Source organism: Pelobates fuscus, chromosome 5 (assembly GCF_036172605.1).
Source record: "Pelobates fuscus isolate aPelFus1 chromosome 5, aPelFus1.pri, whole genome shotgun sequence".
Classification (NCBI taxonomy): Eukaryota; Metazoa; Chordata; class Amphibia; order Anura; family Pelobatidae; genus Pelobates; species Pelobates fuscus.
In genome coordinates this window covers 58,996,862-59,015,380 of record NC_086321.1, presented here as the reverse complement: position 1 = coordinate 59,015,380, position 18,519 = coordinate 58,996,862, and positions in this window count along the sequence as shown.

The window sequence follows — 18,519 nt, the reverse complement described above, 5'->3', positions numbered from 1 at the left end:
CTCCACTACGCAGGCTTGCTGCCTAGGTATTCTCTTTGACTCCGACCTCTCCTTCAAGCCTCATGTTCAGTCTATCGCCAAATCCTGTCATTTCCATCTCAAAAACATTGAGCGCATCCTCACCTACTTAATGCCAGATGCGTCTAAAGTGCTGGTCCATTCCACTGTCCTTTCTCGCCTTGACTACTGTAATCCACTTCGCAGTGATCTTACGTGCTCCCAACTTGCACCATTACAGTCCATAATAAATGCGGGGGTGAGGCTCATCTTCCTGTCCACCCGCACCTCCCACGCCTCACCCTTCTGTCAGTCCCTACATTGGCTTCCTATAAAATATAGAGCTCAATTTAAAATATTGGTTCTTGCTTTCAAATCTCTACATAATGCTGCTCCCACCTATCTATCCTCCCTTATACACAAGTATGTCCCGTCTAGTCCCTTACGATCTGCTGAAGACTTACGTCTATCTTCTGTCCGTACTCCCACCTCTGATGGTCGCCTTCAAGATTTCTCGAGGGCTGCACCGTTCCTGTGGAACTCGCTTCCCGCCTCCTTTAGATGCTCAACCAGTCTCCACTCCTTTTTAAAATATCGTTAAAAACCCACTTCTTCATAAAAGCGTATCAATTAAACTGTTTAACCTTTTTGTTTCATTTTACCCCACTCCCTCTAGCATGTAGGGCCCTCAACCCCTCTGTCCCTGTGTGTCCCACTTGTCTGGTTACAACTACATGTCTGTTCGTCCACCCATTGTAAATTGCTGCGGAATTTGATGGTGCTATATAAATGGCATAATAATAATAATAATAATAATAATAATGTTGAAGGGGCACATTTGAGACGCAGTCATTCGTTTTTTTTCTAACTTTGACGTTTTATGCTGTGTCCATGTTCCATTTTGGAGTAGTTTAGCTGATTGGTTATTCAAACTTCCCCACAAACACATACTAATTTTTAAAGAATACAACCCGTGTAATTTTAAAAGGCATATTTTGTACATTAGCATGGATAATTTTTTTTGCTGGTTTGTTCCAAATGTAGTGTTAATGAGCATTTTTATGTATTTTTTTTACTTTTTTAAACTTTACTTTTTAAAACTTTTTTAAACTTTTTTTGCTTATTCAGTTTTTTACTTTTTTAAACTTTCTTAAAAATGTTTTACACTTTTAAAATTTTTATATATTTTTTACTGTTAACCCCTAACTAGCAGTAAGCAGCACTAACAGTAAATTCCCCAATTTCCCATAACTCCCAACCACCTCAGCTAGCAAAATATATCATTTTAAAATATTTTAATTAATTAATTAATTAAATAAATTGAACCCCTGAGAGTTAGAAAAAAAAAGTTAACCCTCAGGGTTTAAAAAAAAAAAAAAAATCAGATCACAGAATAATACTGTGATCTGTATTTTAATCACCATAGGCAGTGAGCAACTGGCAGGGAAGGGGTTAATTTTTATTAGAACTGGGTAAATGAGGGGTGGGATTTTTTAAAAACTTTTTTTAAACATTATTAAAACAATTTTTTTTTACTTTTTTTACCGTTAACCCCTAGCTAGCCTAACACCAAATTCCCCAATTCCTCACTAACTTCCACACACCCCAGCTAGCTAGATATATAATTTTAAAATATTTAAATTAATTAATATAATTAATGTAACCCCTGACAGTTAAAAAAATAAAAGTTAACACTCAGGGGTTAAAAAAAAAAAAAAAAAAAAGATCACAGCAAAATACCCTGATCTGTATTTTGATTACTGTAGTCAGTGATCAAATGGCAGTCAAGGGGTTAATTTTAATAAAGATGGGTGAAAAGGGGTGGGATTTAACTTTGTTTTTGTTTTTTTACAGGGAGAAGATCACTGCTGATCCATCTTTCTGCACTTCACACTGACTGCGGAAGCGCAAGGAGGCAGACCAGGAGTCCCTGCAGTACATGTGCCTGCTCTGACAGCCTGTCAGCGCAATCACAGCTGCAGGCACAGCGCGATCGGGTGCTTCCGGTCTGCCACGAATACCAAGGCAGACTGGAGGAGCATTAACCCTGCGATCGCTGCGATTGCTGCGATCTGGGGTTAACTTTAGTAAATTACGGAAATTTTCCGTCCAGCATCGGTTAAAGGGAATAGACAAAATAGTCACATAATAAAAGTCTATTTGGTCTCCAGTATGGCTATTTTGGACTCAAATATAAAATTCACTTTGGATTCTCGGCAATTCTTACTTTAGTGAATAACCCTGTAAGCTCCCTATTTGGCATCATATTCTGGAATAATTTAGCTTTGCTGGTTGCTTGCTGTGTGTTATGCCTTAGTTGTAACAAGTAGATAATTTCAATGCAAGGTATATTAAAAAAGCTTATGACACATCACAGTAGCAGTGCTATTGCCTCCTGTTGGTACAAAACCTTGTTGAATCTTGCAATCATTCAGAGTCATTATTAACTAATCCGTTTTTGCTTCATCTAGTGCAGGGGTGGGGAACCTTCGACCCTCCCAATGTTGTGGACTACATCTCCCTTCATGCTTTGCTAACATTATGACTGTAAGAGCATTATGGGAGATGTAGCCCAAAACATCTGGAGGGCCGAAGTTCCCCACCCTTGATCAAGAACATCGCAAAACTATTTTCTCTCGTCTCTCAATCTGATGTTTTCAACAACAGCAAAAAGAGGATATTTTGTGTTATTAAACCCTACATTACTAAACTGAATCAGAAATGTTATTGTGAAACATATTTTTTCCTCTATAATTTCAGACCACAGTGAGTAAATTATGCACACCTACACTAACTATATCTATATATTCAGATACATTTAACACAGTCTTTTTTTCTCAATTTTCTTGTGTTTTTAAACCATTTGATATTTAAGACCTATTGTCAGAGTGATTATTATTTTTGACATGGTGCCAATTCATTGATGTTTCTTTTAGATTAACTTTGATTTTATTTTTATTTGTAAACCCTGTAATGGTTTTCTTTAACCTTCTGAAAAGCTTTTGTAGGCTATCAAAGCACTTACAGCTTTTATATTATTTATTACCAATGCTCATTATAGAAATGTTTGATAAGAATTGAATATGTCAGGGGTAGAAGAGGTGTTAAATTAATGAGCTCTGGGCTTATTAACTAGACTAGAAATTGAGGAGAAGCAACAAGGGCATACTTTCATTTTAATAAATAAACCCATATATAATTTGTTGCTACTAACAGAAAATAGGATGGACCGTGGTATCACGTTGTTTGTGCTGACACTACTGTGCACGTCAAAGCAGAATCGAGATTACTCAGACAAAGCCACATGTAGCTTGGGTTCTCTGTTCTTAGTTGACAGAAGTGGAACCCAACGTGGTCTTCTGTTTTCTGTAGAGTATCTACTTCACGATTTTAGGAGTTGTACATTTTGGAAAGCATAGCATCACTGTACTGTGCATATTTTTTTTTTTTATTTTTTTTTTCAGTTTTTGGTGCCTTCCTGAAACTAAAATGACAATTCTCTTCTGACTAATAAAGTTTTTTGCGAACAGAACTTCTGTTAACTAAATTTTTTTTTTTGCCACAATTCTTTGTAAATTCTAGAGTCTGTTGTGCAAGAAAATCCCAGGAGATAAGCTGTTTCTGGATTACTCAAACATCATGTGGCACCAAAATCCATTTGCCAATCAAAGTAAAATTTCTTCCCCGTTTGCTGTTTGAATAAAACAACTTTTAGTCATAGCCTTTTGACTAAAAAGCCATTTTAGTTTTAATCTAGTTTTAGTTGACTAAATCTCCAGTGGATTTTAGTCGACTAAATCTCCAGCAGATTTTAGTCAACATGACTAAAATCTAATGGGTTTAGTTAAAGCCTCTTCTGCCCCTCCCACAGCCCCTCTGTGCAGTGTTCATTTTGGCGCCAAATTTTAATTTAGTTTTTGTCATAGTGTTTTAACTAAAATGCCATTTTAGTCATCTTAGTTGTTTTAGTTTTAGTCTAGTTTTAGTTGACTAAATCTCAAAAAATGTTGTTGGCTAAAATTTGACTAAAATTGGTAGTCAACAAAATTAACTATACAGAGAAGGCTTAGGATTCCAGGGCCTTGTGTAGGATTCCAGGGCCTTGTGTAGTCCCCACTTCATTATTTACACCAGGATGATGAAAGGAGCTAAGTAGATTTGTGTTTCTGGGACCCCAGTCTAAACCCTGGGTCCTAGTCAGCTACCTAAGGTTGCCTTATGATTAATCCTGTTCTTTTTGACTGCATGCATTTATGCATTAAACTACCATACTATTAGTTCACTAATTTTCATTATTGCATAACTGTACATGATAAAGTAACCACTGATTGTGTGGTGGTGTATGAACAGTGGGCAATTTAGGAAGAAGGAGGCAGGTAGGGGTAAATGAATCATCATAACAAAAAACAGAAAATTACTAAGGCAGGCAACTTTAGAATATAAGAAAACTAGTATATAACAAAACTATATAAAAAAAAATATTGATTTAATACTGATATTTCTATCTAATTTATTCTGTGACAGATTGTGTCACAATAGGCATCATGCCCAGTATCAGCATTTCAATGTCTCTGTGAAATTTTTCGCTGACAGGTTACTAATTCAAGATCCAGTTAATGTATAAATTGTGACAGCTCGTTTATGCTTATTTACTTACGTATACGTGTTAAGCATATTATCTTGGATTTACAGTCGTGCCCTTAAAGAGTCAATAAGAATTACTCAACAATCAAATGTAATGTTGACATTGCAGGAAAAGACCAATTTAAGATCTGTCACAATGTTTCATCATTAGGCAGTCAAGTAACAAATATAAAAAGGGTCATTTTAGATGAAGACAAGATAATTAAAGCAGTTCAGTTATTTAGTTAGACTTGTGGAATACGTCTTTTCTAGTCATACAATAAATTGAATTCTAAAGTGTATTCTTTTGCAACTTTTAAACTTTTTCTTTACACTTATAAAGAATTATTTTCCTAGTAACCATGACAGCATCAATAATTGGTAGCACCTTCCTTCTCAGCTGACAAGACAGGAATTAGCATAATTAATTTTAAAAAGAGTTACATAGTTACATAGTACATAGTTACATAGCTGAAAAGAGACTTGCGTCCATCAAGTTCAGCCTTCCTCACATATGTTTTTTGCTGTTGATCCAAAAAAAGGCAAAAAAACCCAGTTTGAAGCACTTCCAATTTTGCAACAAGCTAGGAAAAAATTCCTTCTTGACCCCAGAATGGCAGTCAGATTTATCCTTGGATCAAGCAATTACCCTACATTGAAAGATTATATCCTTGATAAAACCACTTCTTCGGGCAGAGAATTCCACATCCTGATTGTTGTTACAGTAAAAAAAACCTTTCCTTTGCCTTAGACGAAATCTTCTTTCTTCTAGTCTAAACGCATGACCTCGTGTCCTATGTAAAGTCCGGTTTGTGAATAGATTTCCACACAATGGTTTGTATTGGCCTCGAATATATTTTTTTTCTAAACTAAATAGGTTTAAATTTGTTAACCTTTCTTCATAGCTGATCTGTTCCATTCCTTTTATTAATTTTGTAGCCCGCCTCTGCACTTTTTCTAGTGCCATAATATCCTTCTTTAGAACAGGTGCCCAAAATTGCACAGCATATTCAATGTGTGGTTTTACCAGTGATTTATAAAGAGGCAAAATGATATTCTCATCCCGAGAATGAATGCCCTTTTTCACGCATGACAATACCCTACTGGCCTTGGCCACTGCTGATTGACATTGCACATTGTTGCATAGTTTGTTGTCTATAACAATTCCCAAGTCCTTTTCGTGTGTTGTTATCCCTAATTCGCTTCCATTAAGGGTATACGTTGCTTGTGTATTCTTTACGCCGAAGTGCATAACTTTGCATTTTTCAACATTAAATTTCATCTGCCATTTGAGTGCTCAGTCCTCCAGTCTATCTAAATCCCTCTGCAGCAAAGTCCCTCTGCAGCAAAGTTTATGATAACCACTCCACCTTACCCCATAAGTCCACATTTTGATCCAGCTGACATGTATTCACTTAAAACTAAATATATTCAGTCATTGATTGCACTAGAGTTGTTAGGGGTCTTTAGGAAGAGTTAAGGCCAAAGAGAATTTAGGTAGGCTTCATAAAATACGTTTGACCAGAAGGTGATCACACATCAGGATAAAGTAATTACGGTTTTCAGGAACATAGTTGTATTATAAACTTCAAGAAAACTCTTAAACAGAATCCTCTTCCGGGGAGCAGAAATAAACACCAAGAAAGCATGGGTGACATTATTTGTAGAAAGATTTAAAGAGGTAAAGATGCTTCTAGAAGGTTTGATGGATATAGACCTACTCATCACAGTAGATTGCATAGAAAAGGGAGGTGAATCAATGTAAGGCAGAGAAGTCTTCCAGTAAATAGTAAAATCGACCATCTGGTAGAAGCAACAAGTAAAATAAATATATACCGTATATACTCGAGTATAAGCCGAGTTTTTCAGCACATTTTTTGTGCTGAAAAACCCCAACTCGGCTTATACTCGAGTCAATAGTCTGTATTATGGCAATTTGCATTGCCATAATACAGACAGGGGCTGTGGGGGCTGGCAGAGAGTTTACTTACCTCTCCTGCAGCTCCTGTCAGCTCCCTTCTCCTCCGCGCCGGTCCGTTCAGCACCTCGGTCAGCTCCCAGTGTAAGTCTCGCGAGAGCCGCGGCTCTCGCGAGACTTAGAGTGTGAGCTGACAGAAGAGCTGAACTGACGGCGCGGAGGAGAAGGGAGCTGACAGGAGCTGCAGGACAGGTAAGTAAACTCTCTGCCAGCCCCCCTCTCCCCCCCACTGAACTGCCAATGCTGGACCACCAGGGAAGGAGAGCCCCCTCCCTGCCATATATCAAGCAGAGAGGGGGGACGAAAAAAAAATATATATTAATAATAATCGTTAAATTAAATTATAATAAAAAATAATAATAATGAAATTAAATAAAAAATAATAATAAATAATAATAAAATAATAATAATAATGAAATTAAATAAAAAATAATAATAAAAAAAATAAAAAAAATTGCCCACCCCCCACCAAGGCTCTGCAACACACACACACACACACACACACACACACACACACTGCACTCATACATACACACTGCACTCATACATACACACTGCACTCATACATACACACTTCACTCATACACACACACACACTGCACTCATACACACACACACTGCACTCATACACACACACACACACACTGCACTCATACATACACACTGCACTCATACATACACACTTCACTCATACACACACACACAGCACTCATACACACACACTGCACTCATACACACACACACTGCATTCATACACACACACTGCACTCATACACACACACACTGCACTCATACACACACTGCACTCATACACACACACTGCATTCATACACACACTGCATTCATACACACACACACACTGCACTCATACACACACACACACTGCACTCATACACACACACTGCATTCATACATACACACACTGCATTCATACACACACTGCATTCATACACACACACTGCATTCATACACACACACACTGCACTCATACACACACTGCATTCATATACACATGCTGCACTCATACACACGCTGCACTCATACACACACTGCATTCATACACACACTGCATTCATACACACACACTGCACTCATTATACACACACTGCATTCATTATACACACACTGTAAATAAATATTCAATTAATATATTTTTTTTTAGGATCTAATTTTATTTAGAAATTTACCAGTAGCTGCTGCATTTCCCACCCTAGTCTTATACTCGAGTCAATAAGTTTTCCCAGTTTTTTGGGGTAAAATTAGGGGCCTCGGCTTATATTCGGGTCGGCTTATACTCGAGTATATACGGTATATATATATTTTTAAATAAAGCAGAGCCTGGAGCAGAAGGAAAAGACAGACATTTCAGAACCGACCGGTCTTCTCATTAACTTAGATGGAAGGTCTTATGGTTATAGACAGGCAACTGCAAGAGTATAATTTCTCTATCCTCAGAGAACAGAAACCTTAGAATTCCTTCAGAAATAAATGAACCAAGGATTGAGTATAGGCACTTTGAGTGTCCAAGTATGAGAAAGGATGGCCTGCTGAACTGGCAATAAGAAGATTCTAATGAGGTGATCGTATATAAAAATTCAACTGAAGAGTCCAAATTTTAAATTTCCTTTCATGTTAGTGGCTCCAATAAAAGAAAATTTTAAAATAATGGAAATGATTGTAGATTTATTTTTTACTCTTAAATACCTTGTCGTGGGGACAATCACTTCAGCTAAAAGAGCTTCTTAATGTTAAACTCTATCCTACAATGTTCCATTCTATGCTATGAAGATAGGGTAGTACTCTAGCCACTATCAAAGTTTTTTTTCCCAAATCTAGTCTAAAAGTTCCTTATAAATGTGGACATTTGATAGTCATAGTCATAATTACATAGTAATATAGACTGAACAAAAGACTCAAATCCACCATGTTCTTCTGATATTTGTACCAAACCTGGCATCAGTACAAGTATTAAAATGGAATAAACTTGATGTTGTTAGATCACTTAGAAATCTAAGACCTTCAGGAGATCTCTATGGCTACTTGTTTTCATATAGACTATGGTCTGGGTCATGTAACATCTATTTCTACTAGAAGAACATTATTTCTTTGGTCCTCTCTAGAGGCTAAAAAATAGCAAAGGAGATCCAGTTCTTCTCGTGATAAAATCTAGTATGATTAGAGCAAGTTCAACATTATGCGAAACTGGGCTGATGTCCATCCTGATGAAATCTTGAAAAGGCATTGTCATCTCATCATACTATTGTGTAGTATTATTGTTTGAAAGTAACCTCTAATTCTGTGTTTAGGTTTGGACAAGCTGACCTTTCTATTAGGTCAGGATGCTGCTTGCAGTTCACATTCCCTCCTGAATACACTTGAATATTATCCTTAATGATGCTACCATGTTATTTATCTAGGGACTTGGAAATCTATTCATGCTTACCATAATTTTCTTTTCTTTGGTTATGTTTTATAAAAAAAAATGTTTTCTCCGCATTTTAGTTTTTCACGCATACCAGCTTAATGTTTAATGAAGAGAACCTTTTTATCTTACAAGTATATATAATTGAAGTTATTCTAATACTTGTTTTCAACATCTATGGAACACAGCTTGTGACAACAAGTAAAAACCAATTGGACCATCTGGTCTGCACATTATAAACTCTTAGAATAATTGTATTACTTGTTATTCAGAATTATACACATCCAATTCTTAAATTCTTTACTGTGTTATACTTTTGCGCAATGACATTCCAGGTATCCTCTACCATTTCTGAAAATGAATCTTTCCTCAGATTAATCATGCATCTTCAGTCCTCATCAAATCACACCCTCTTGTTCTCATACTTTTCTTTTTTTATCTGATGATACTTCTTTCTATATGTAAATTATGAAAAAAAAATAGCTTGGAATATAGTGTAATACATATCAACCGCTTAAAGACCAAGGCTCTTTTGAGATGTGATGCTTTTGTGACCAAATATCAATATTTCACCCAATAGTGCACCCATACATATTATGGTGTTTTTTTAGGGGTTTCTTTTGATACACTACAGTAAAGACTCCACATTTGTATTCTGTATTCATTATATGTATATCTCTCATGGCATTCCTTGCTTCATGACACAGCCTAAACATGTCCTGTTCATTAATCTAATCATAGGCAAAGCCTAATATTATTACTGGTATTTATATTATTACTGGTATTATATAGAGCCAGCATATTCCGTAGCGCTTTACAATATTATCAAAGGGGGAGATTTAACAATAAATGAGGCAATTACAAAAACTTACAGGTTGAAGAGGGCCCTGCTCAAACGAGCTTACAGTCTATAGGAGGTGGGGCGTAAAACAACAGGACAGGAAATAGCAATCAAACAAGGTGGAGTGAAGCAGAGCTGGAGGAGAGAATATAGTGCTCCCCTTTAGGAGAGAGCAAGGAACAGGTACATGAGGTGGAAGTTACTCTGGGATGCTATAAGCTTTCCTAAAGAGATGGGTTTTGAGGCACTTTTTAAATGATTGAAGACTAGGGGAGAGCTTGATGAGCATAGGCAGGTTATTCAAAAAGAAAGGAGCCACCCATAGGAGGTCCTGCAAGCGTGAGTTGGCTGTACCTGTGCGAGCACTGGGCAGGAGAAGGTGAAGGGCAGAGCGGAGAGATCAAGAGGGGGCATACCTGCAGATCAGTGAAGAGATATAGGAGAGTATTGGTCAGTGCTTTATAGGTGTGGATTAGTACCTTGAATTGACTCCTATAGGATACAGGAAGCCAATGCAAGGACTGACAGAGGGGAGAGGTGTGTGAGGCGTGACATGAGAGGAAAATCAGTCTAGCTGCAGCATTCATTACAGACTGTAGTGTTGCAATACAACTTGTGGGAAGACCTATTAGGAGAGAGTTACAATAATCCATGCAAGAGATTACTAGAGCATGGACAAGCTCCTTAGTAGCATCTTGTGTAAGAAAGGGGCAGATGCAGGCTATGTTTTTAAAGTGGAATCTACAGGATTGATAACAGACTGAATGTGAGGCTCAAATGTGAGGCCAGAATCAAGTATAATGCCAAGACAGCACGTTTTCAAGGATGGACTGATGTGGGTACCATTAACTTGAAGAGAGAGCGAAGGAGGAGGATCGGTATTTGGAGGAGGAAAGACAAGGAGCTCAGTTTTAGAGAGATTGAGTTTCAAAAAGCAGGAATACATCCAGTCAGAGATGGAAGAAAGGCAAGGAGTGACACGTTGTAGGACGGCATGGGAGAGGTCCGGGGAGGAGAGGTATATCAGAGTGTCATCAGTGTACAGGTGGTATTGGAAGCCAAATTAGGTAATTAGTTTGCCAAGAGAGGCAGTATAAGGGACTAGTTACAACTACAGCATTGGATTTCTCTATAGTATAAGTGTATATGAGCATGTCAGTCATCAAGCTATGATGTGACTCTGAATATGAAGTACTATGTAGTTAAGGGGATTTTTGCTTATCTCTATTGTACATCTCGCCCCAGTAAATGTTTCAGTAGCATTTACAGGGGTGATACGGATATAAAGTTACCCGGAGATATGTTCAGGGGAAACCATATTTTATACTTTGAGCCGCTCGGTAAAGCAATCAAATCAGAAACACCAGACATTTTGTGATTCAAAGATGACTTCCTCTTTTATTGGTTTTCTTTTAGACTATATAGTACTTGGTAAAACAGCTTTGTGACTTGCGCAACAAAAACAGGATGCTTGAAGTTACTTTGTACCATAAAAGGAATTTATAGAACTAGGCATATTTCAATGGTTATATATATATATATATATATATATATATATATATATATATAATATATATCCAAAATAGATAGCTGCACTCACGGAATTTTCGTTTAAAATATAACTTTTATTCCATCTCCATAAAAATCGAAGTTTCAGTCCCTCTTGTGGACTTTCATCAGAATCCTGATGAAAGTCCACAAGAGGGACTGAAACGTCGATTTTTATGGAGATGGAATAAAAGTTATATTTTAAACGAAAATTCCGTGAGTGCAGCCATCTATTTTGGATTTATGGACATTTGGCCCTGGTAATGCACCCGGTTTCGATCTACTAAGAAAGGTTAGCTTGTGTGCAAGGTACAATATATTTTTATATATATATATATATATATATATATATATATATTAAAAAAACATTAGGACATAAGAATGAGGGCTGAGGTGTCAGGGTATTTATATCGGCAGACATTTTGTGCTATGATAGAAATTAAAATGTATATTGTCAGAGTCACTCTGAACAGAGCAGACTCCATTTTGTTATTTTCAAGCTAACAAAAGACACAAGATTTCTATCCTTCCTGTAACGCTAACTACTGAGCTGGGAGCTTAGGAATGTTTGTATATACAAATCAAGTGATACGAAATGAGAACGGGGGATGGACAGGCTGTCTAAATGCTAATGGAATAGAATTAATTCTAAACCCAGACATTTGTGACAGAGAAGATTAAATAATTTAATTTTACTTTCAATATTGTACAAGATCCCATTGTAATTTAGAGGTCATATTTAGTTATAACTGTCATATTAGAAATTTTAGCAGAATTTGCCAGACACATAGTCTGAAGAAAGCCCAAAGAAACTCTTTGAACTGACAGAAAACTTAAGTTATAGATAACCATAAAGATAAGCTAAATGACGTCAAAATAGCCACCGGGAAAAGTTAACTCTTTCCTGGATATGTATGTTTAGTGGGACGAGACTGCCCTCTATAGACCAAATACTTAAATTGCTATCTGGAAGGTAACCACACCTCCAGTTTTCTATTGGTCTATCACCTAGTGACGAACAGAGAATTTTTCCCTTTAAAAAAGTTAAGACAAAGGGAAGAGAGAAAGATGCAAAGGAAGCAAAGGAGGAAGGAGAAGGGGTTTCAGATTTGGCTATGCAGAGAAATCCATAACAGATATCCACTCCAGGGCACTCAGAATTTCTTACACACCAATCACACATCCATTCAGTTCCTGAGACTACCTACTCATCAGATGAGAATGTCTACTCAACTGGTAATTATACTGGTTTCATTTAATTAATCTAATTTAATTAACATTTTCTAATAGCATGATATTTGACTGGATAAATCACGATCAGATTTCGATATTTAGAAATCTTAGTTACTAAAGAATATATAGTTATAACATCCCATTCTGCAGATGGGAAAATAATAATTATGTATTAATGTGACATATCACATGTTAGCATATCGTGATATTTATCCAGGTGTATTGATTTGCTCTAAAATAAGATAAAATATCTGTTTAGGCAAGTTAAAATTCTGCTTATATAACATGGTAGATTACTCTTATTGGATGGTTCCAGGAAATGACTAATGAGCTGGTTTAGATGTTATTTTATTTAAAATTACATGAGAATAGATCTTAATTACCTAGGAGGTCTAGCCAGCATTGAAAGGGTTATTCTAACTGTTAGTTAAAGTTTTATGGCCTTATGCTGCAAGCTCTGTGAAACACCGTCATAAATCTTGTCTTGACAATTGAAGCTGTGTTAGCCATTGGAATGTATTGCCATATATTACATATTATTATTATTAATTTGTCACAATAAATTGTATCTATTTTTACAACAAATTGTGATTTTATTTATATGGAATACATTTCACTTACACGATAACAATCTTTGGGATCTGAGAATTGAAATAGTGGGCAATTCTCAACTGTTTACTATTATTATCCCATAAATATCCCCACAGAGGGTGAAGCTGCAATCGTCTCCTCAGAAACCACAAAATGTCACAAGTAAAGAATTTATGCTTATTTGTCAGACACTGAAACTAGACTAAGAGTTCAAATCATAATATGAAAGTAAAAACAGACCAGACATCCGGTCATCTGTAGCTTGAGGTGCCTTCCATCACAAGGGGTGGGAGAAATAGCAACTTTTATTTCAGGAGAAGTGAAAGTTCTGCTTTAATATATAATATTGTTTTTGGCTGATATCTGCTTTAATTTTCATTTGACTTTTAGATTTTGTATTTACCACAGGCTCAATGTTTCATACTATAATTTAAAAATAATCCATATTATTATATTTTTAAGGAATTAGATCATCGTGCCATTTATCAATATCAATGTTTCAGTTAGTAAACAAACATTTATTTGGTTTAAATATAGTGGAACAGAAAATGATACATACTGGAAAATGAAATAAATACATTTACAGACACTCAGCTTTGTAATTTATAGGTTACAATGTGTTCATAATAAAACTAGATTTCCAAAATAAGAATTTTCTCACGTGTGTTATTTTTCTACTGGTATGTGTATTTAGAGGTAGTTTGGCAATAGGATGGATGATATGTTGTATGTTATAATTCTTTTTTTTTTCTAATTATATTGGAATATTGTGGGCAAGTTGCATGAACACTCCATAATAGCTTTAATTGTTAAGGACTTGGCTTGTTATTATTATTTATAACGCGCCAACAAGTTCCGTAGCACTGTACAATGGGTGGACTAAGAGACACATAATTGTAACCAGACAAGTTTGACGCACAGGAACAGAGGGATTGAGGGCCCTGCTCAGTGAGCTTACATGCAAGAGGGAGTGGGGTATAGTGACACAAAAGGTAAGCGTAGGGTAGGAAAGTAGGTTGCTAGGATAGTATTAATTGAAGGCTTAGTGTTTTGTTTTGATGACAGTTTCAGGAGAGGAATCAGGGTGCGAGGAGGGAAAGATGTTCACAGTTTAATTGATATGCTTTCCTAAAGAAGTAAGTTTTCAAAGTTTTTTGGAAGGAATGGAGACTGGGTGAAAGTCTAACAGAGAGGGGAAGGGCATTCCATAGGAACGGTGCAGCCCTAGAGAAGTCTTTAAGGTGAGCATCGGAGGTAGGAGTACGAACAGGTAGGTCTCCGGCAGAGCGTAGGTGCCTAGACGGGACATATTTGTGTATAAGTAGGTGGGAGCAGCATTGTGTAGAGATTTGTAAGCAAGTGGCAGGATCTTAAATTGAGCCATATATCTTATGGGAAGCCAATGGAGGGACTGACTAAGTGGGAAGGCGTGGGAGGTGCGGGCGGACAGGAAGATATTTATTGCTGCTGCATTCTTTATAGACTGTAATGGGGCAAGTTGGGAACATGTAAGACCACTGGATGCGTGCACTGTTTTTGAGATGGAAGCAGCAGGATTTAGCGATTGATTGGACATGAGGGGTGAAGGAGAGGTCAGAGTCAAAGAGAACACCTAGGCAGCAAGCCTTAGAGGTAGAGCAAATGGTAGCCATTGACTTGGAGGGACCCAGGCAAGGGATAGCAACACTTGAGGGAGGGAAGTTCTGTTTTGGACATGTTCAGTTTAAGGAAATGAGCAGCCATCCAGCTGGAAATAGCATAGAGGCAGTCCAAGACACGAGTCAAGAGGGGTGGTGAGAAATCAAGGAAGGACAGATAAATTTGTGTGTCATCCACATAGAAATTATACTGGAAGCAGAAGGAGCTGATGAGTTTACCAAGGGAGGCAGTGTAGATTGAGAAACAATAGGGGACCAAGGACAGACCCTTGGGGAACACCAACAGAGAGGGATTGGGGAGAAGACCCAGGATTGGATTAGACATTGTCACTGTTGGGATGCAGACCAACATACAGTACTTTAAGCAACACCTAACCTATAAAGTAAAATGATATGATAGAAGGTGGATTACCGGTCCTTAAGATGACCAGGCTTAACACTAGGACACATAAGAGAATGGTCAAAATACTAGCCGAGTTCACAGACAGTAGAGATAACAGAGAGCAGTACAGTTAAGACAAGCCGGATCAAATACCAAAGGATCAAAGAAAACAGTAAAATGCACTGTTGGGTACAACAGAGACTACAGCAGGGTACTGAATAAATATGAAGCCCTAGTAGTTGTAGGTCTGGAGCATTTACTTGATAGCCATGCCCCCAAAATGTAAGTTGGCATGACATTGACATCATGATGTCACGTCAAAAGGGGGAAGGACTAGAGCACCTAACGTCTCATAGGCTGGCAGAGGTGTCTGAAGATATGAAACCAATGGGGATCCTACAAAGAGAGGGGTACCGTGTGAGCAGTGTATCCGTATAGACATTCTCTGGTTTAGTATTTGTGATGCAACAGTTCGAGACAAATGTATTATCCTTTCACAGTGAGCTCCTATGCAGAAAATGTGTTCAAGATACTGTCACACAGGCTACTAGTTCTCCAGCCTACTCTTTAGCCTTCTTTCCACTTGGCACACAGAGATGTTTTAACTTTTTCTATACCAATGAGGAATTTGATAAAACCTTGATCATTAGCGTTCTTTGAGAACAGATTTGAAAATCCTAAACCTCTTGAACACAACACTTATGGAAACACCATTTATAGTAAATCTAAGCTAGCCATCCAGGTATGAACTGAGACGTACCTAGAGTGAAAAGCTGCCAGGGCACCATTTTAAGCCTGCCCATGCTTCATACAATGAGTGTTAAGTGAGGAAGGGATATCCTTCCTTGCTCTGAAGGTTCTATCAAACCATCCAAAGGTCCTTCTCAACCACGTTCCAACTCCTATTCTGATTTTCCTGTAGCAGAGCATCACACATGCATATCTTTGTACATTGCAAAGTGATTGCCCAGTGGCTGGAAAGCAGTTATTCTCTCTGCCTTGTAGATTCCTCTTCCTATACTACTCTTGCCAGAACAAATCAACGTGTCATTTTTATATCTGTCAGTGGGTAAACAGCGGAGGCTTACTGCAAGATTTCCATCTGCTCTCTTGTTTGCTCAGCTGTTTGTGCAACACACACTGCTTTATCTAATGTGTTATAATCTATTCTCAACAGTCCTTCATAATTGTTTCGTCTTTTAGGATATCTCCTGCTGTCGTCGTATCTCTGAAAGTTATGGTTTTGACGGATTTAATATTTGTAATCTTTTTTTAAGGCTTAACACTACTGGATATGCAGCAGTTAACATGGATTATACTGTTAGGACTTGTTCATTTTCGTTGGGCCCATTGAACAATGCTGGAAATTTTAAAATTCTTTCTTGCTTATCATGTAGTTAAATAGCGGGAAAGCATATGGTAGTGTCATCTCGAGCTGGCGAGAGGTAAAACACCACTGTGAATTAGTTAACACTTGAAATTTTTCTTTGGAGAAGTATTAGGCAGCTTTTACAGCTTTTGCAAATAGATATAAAACAAAAAATAAAATTTCTAAATATTTATATGTTCACTTAGTTGATTGAATTTTGTTTTTAATGGGAAACATCTCTTTATATATATCTTTTTCTGCATGTGTGTGTGTGTGCATGTGTGTATGTATGCATGCATGTGTATGTGTGTACACATAATCCAGCGTACTCATAATAGATGATGGTATTTACACATTGGACTATGTATGTTATATCAACTGGTCTTTTGTATGTTGCAACAACTGGTCCCAGCATTATCCTTATAATGTTTGTATGTGTACATGAGTGCAGCTTACTTGGTTTTATATGTAAATATATTTAAAAGTCCAGGCCAACTCACTTGGATTTGCACCCCTTCCTGTTAGTTATCTTATTCCACTTTAAACTTGCACTGCAGAGAGTCCCAGAAGGATGGTTTCCCAAGTAAGTAGATTCATCTTATAAGAGCAGGTATTGGGTTGTTAGAATAGGGCCTGCCATAAATTAGACTCATTGGTGATGTCACAAGCCTATGCAACATATGATCATATACTGATTGTATACTGAAGTTGGTGTTTAGTAAGTGAGTGAAAATTGATCTTTTGACCAACGTTCAAGTAGGTGAGCACTTGGGAAATAGTGATCATAATATAGTGTCCTTTAAAATAAACTCAAAAAAACTAAAGCACACGGGGTATACTAAAACATGTAATTTTAAAAAGGCAGATTTCTATAAGTAAAGAGCAGCTTTACAATGTATTGACTGGCATAAACTCTTTAGTGAAACGAACACTGAGGATAAATGGAACATCTTCCAACAAATAATTGAACGGTACATTTCTCAGTATGTACCATTGGGTAAGAAATATGAAAAACTAATTGAAACCAATGTGGCTTTGTAGAGAAGTAAAACAAGAGATTAAAAAAATAAGAAAAGGGCATTTAAATCGGACAAATCAGATGCATCCTATAAAAGGTATAAGGAAGCCAATAATGCGTGCAAAAAGGCGATTAGATTCAAACTGAAAAAATGATAGCCAAAGAGAGCAAAATCAACCCCAAAGCATTCTTTAATTACATAATTTCATAAAACCTAAAAATGAAAGTGTAGGTACACTAAAAACTGAATGGGGGTGTTAGTTAATGAAGACCAGGAAAAGGCAGGAATTTTAAATAACTATTTCTCCTCCGTATATATTAAGGAAGAACCCATGGCAATAGATGTGCAAATGATTGCTGCTAAAAACATGCAGTATAATTGTAATTGGTTACCTCAAGACAATGTGCTGCAGCAACTAAAGAAAGTTAACATAAACAAAGCTCCAGGGCCTGATGGTATTCATCCACAAGTACTTAAGGAACTAAGTGTAGAAATAAGTGAACCTCTGTTTTTAATCTTTCAAGATTCTTTTCTTTCAGGAAGTGTTCCGGGGGGTTGGAATAAGGCAGATGTAGTTCCTATATTCAAAAAGGGTTGAACATCCTTGCCTGGAAATTATAGACATTTGAGCTTAACTTCTGTGGCTGGAAAAGTATTTGAAAGGTTGTTAAGGGATAATATTCAAGAATTCATTGAGAAGAACATGGTTATCAGCAAAAATCAGCATGGTTTTATAAAGAACAGGTCATGTTAAACTAACTTGATTGCGTTTTACGAAGAAGTAAGTAGAAGTATAGATCAGGGTGTTGCAGTGGATGTGATCTATTTGGATTTTGCCAAGGCATTTGATACAGTTCC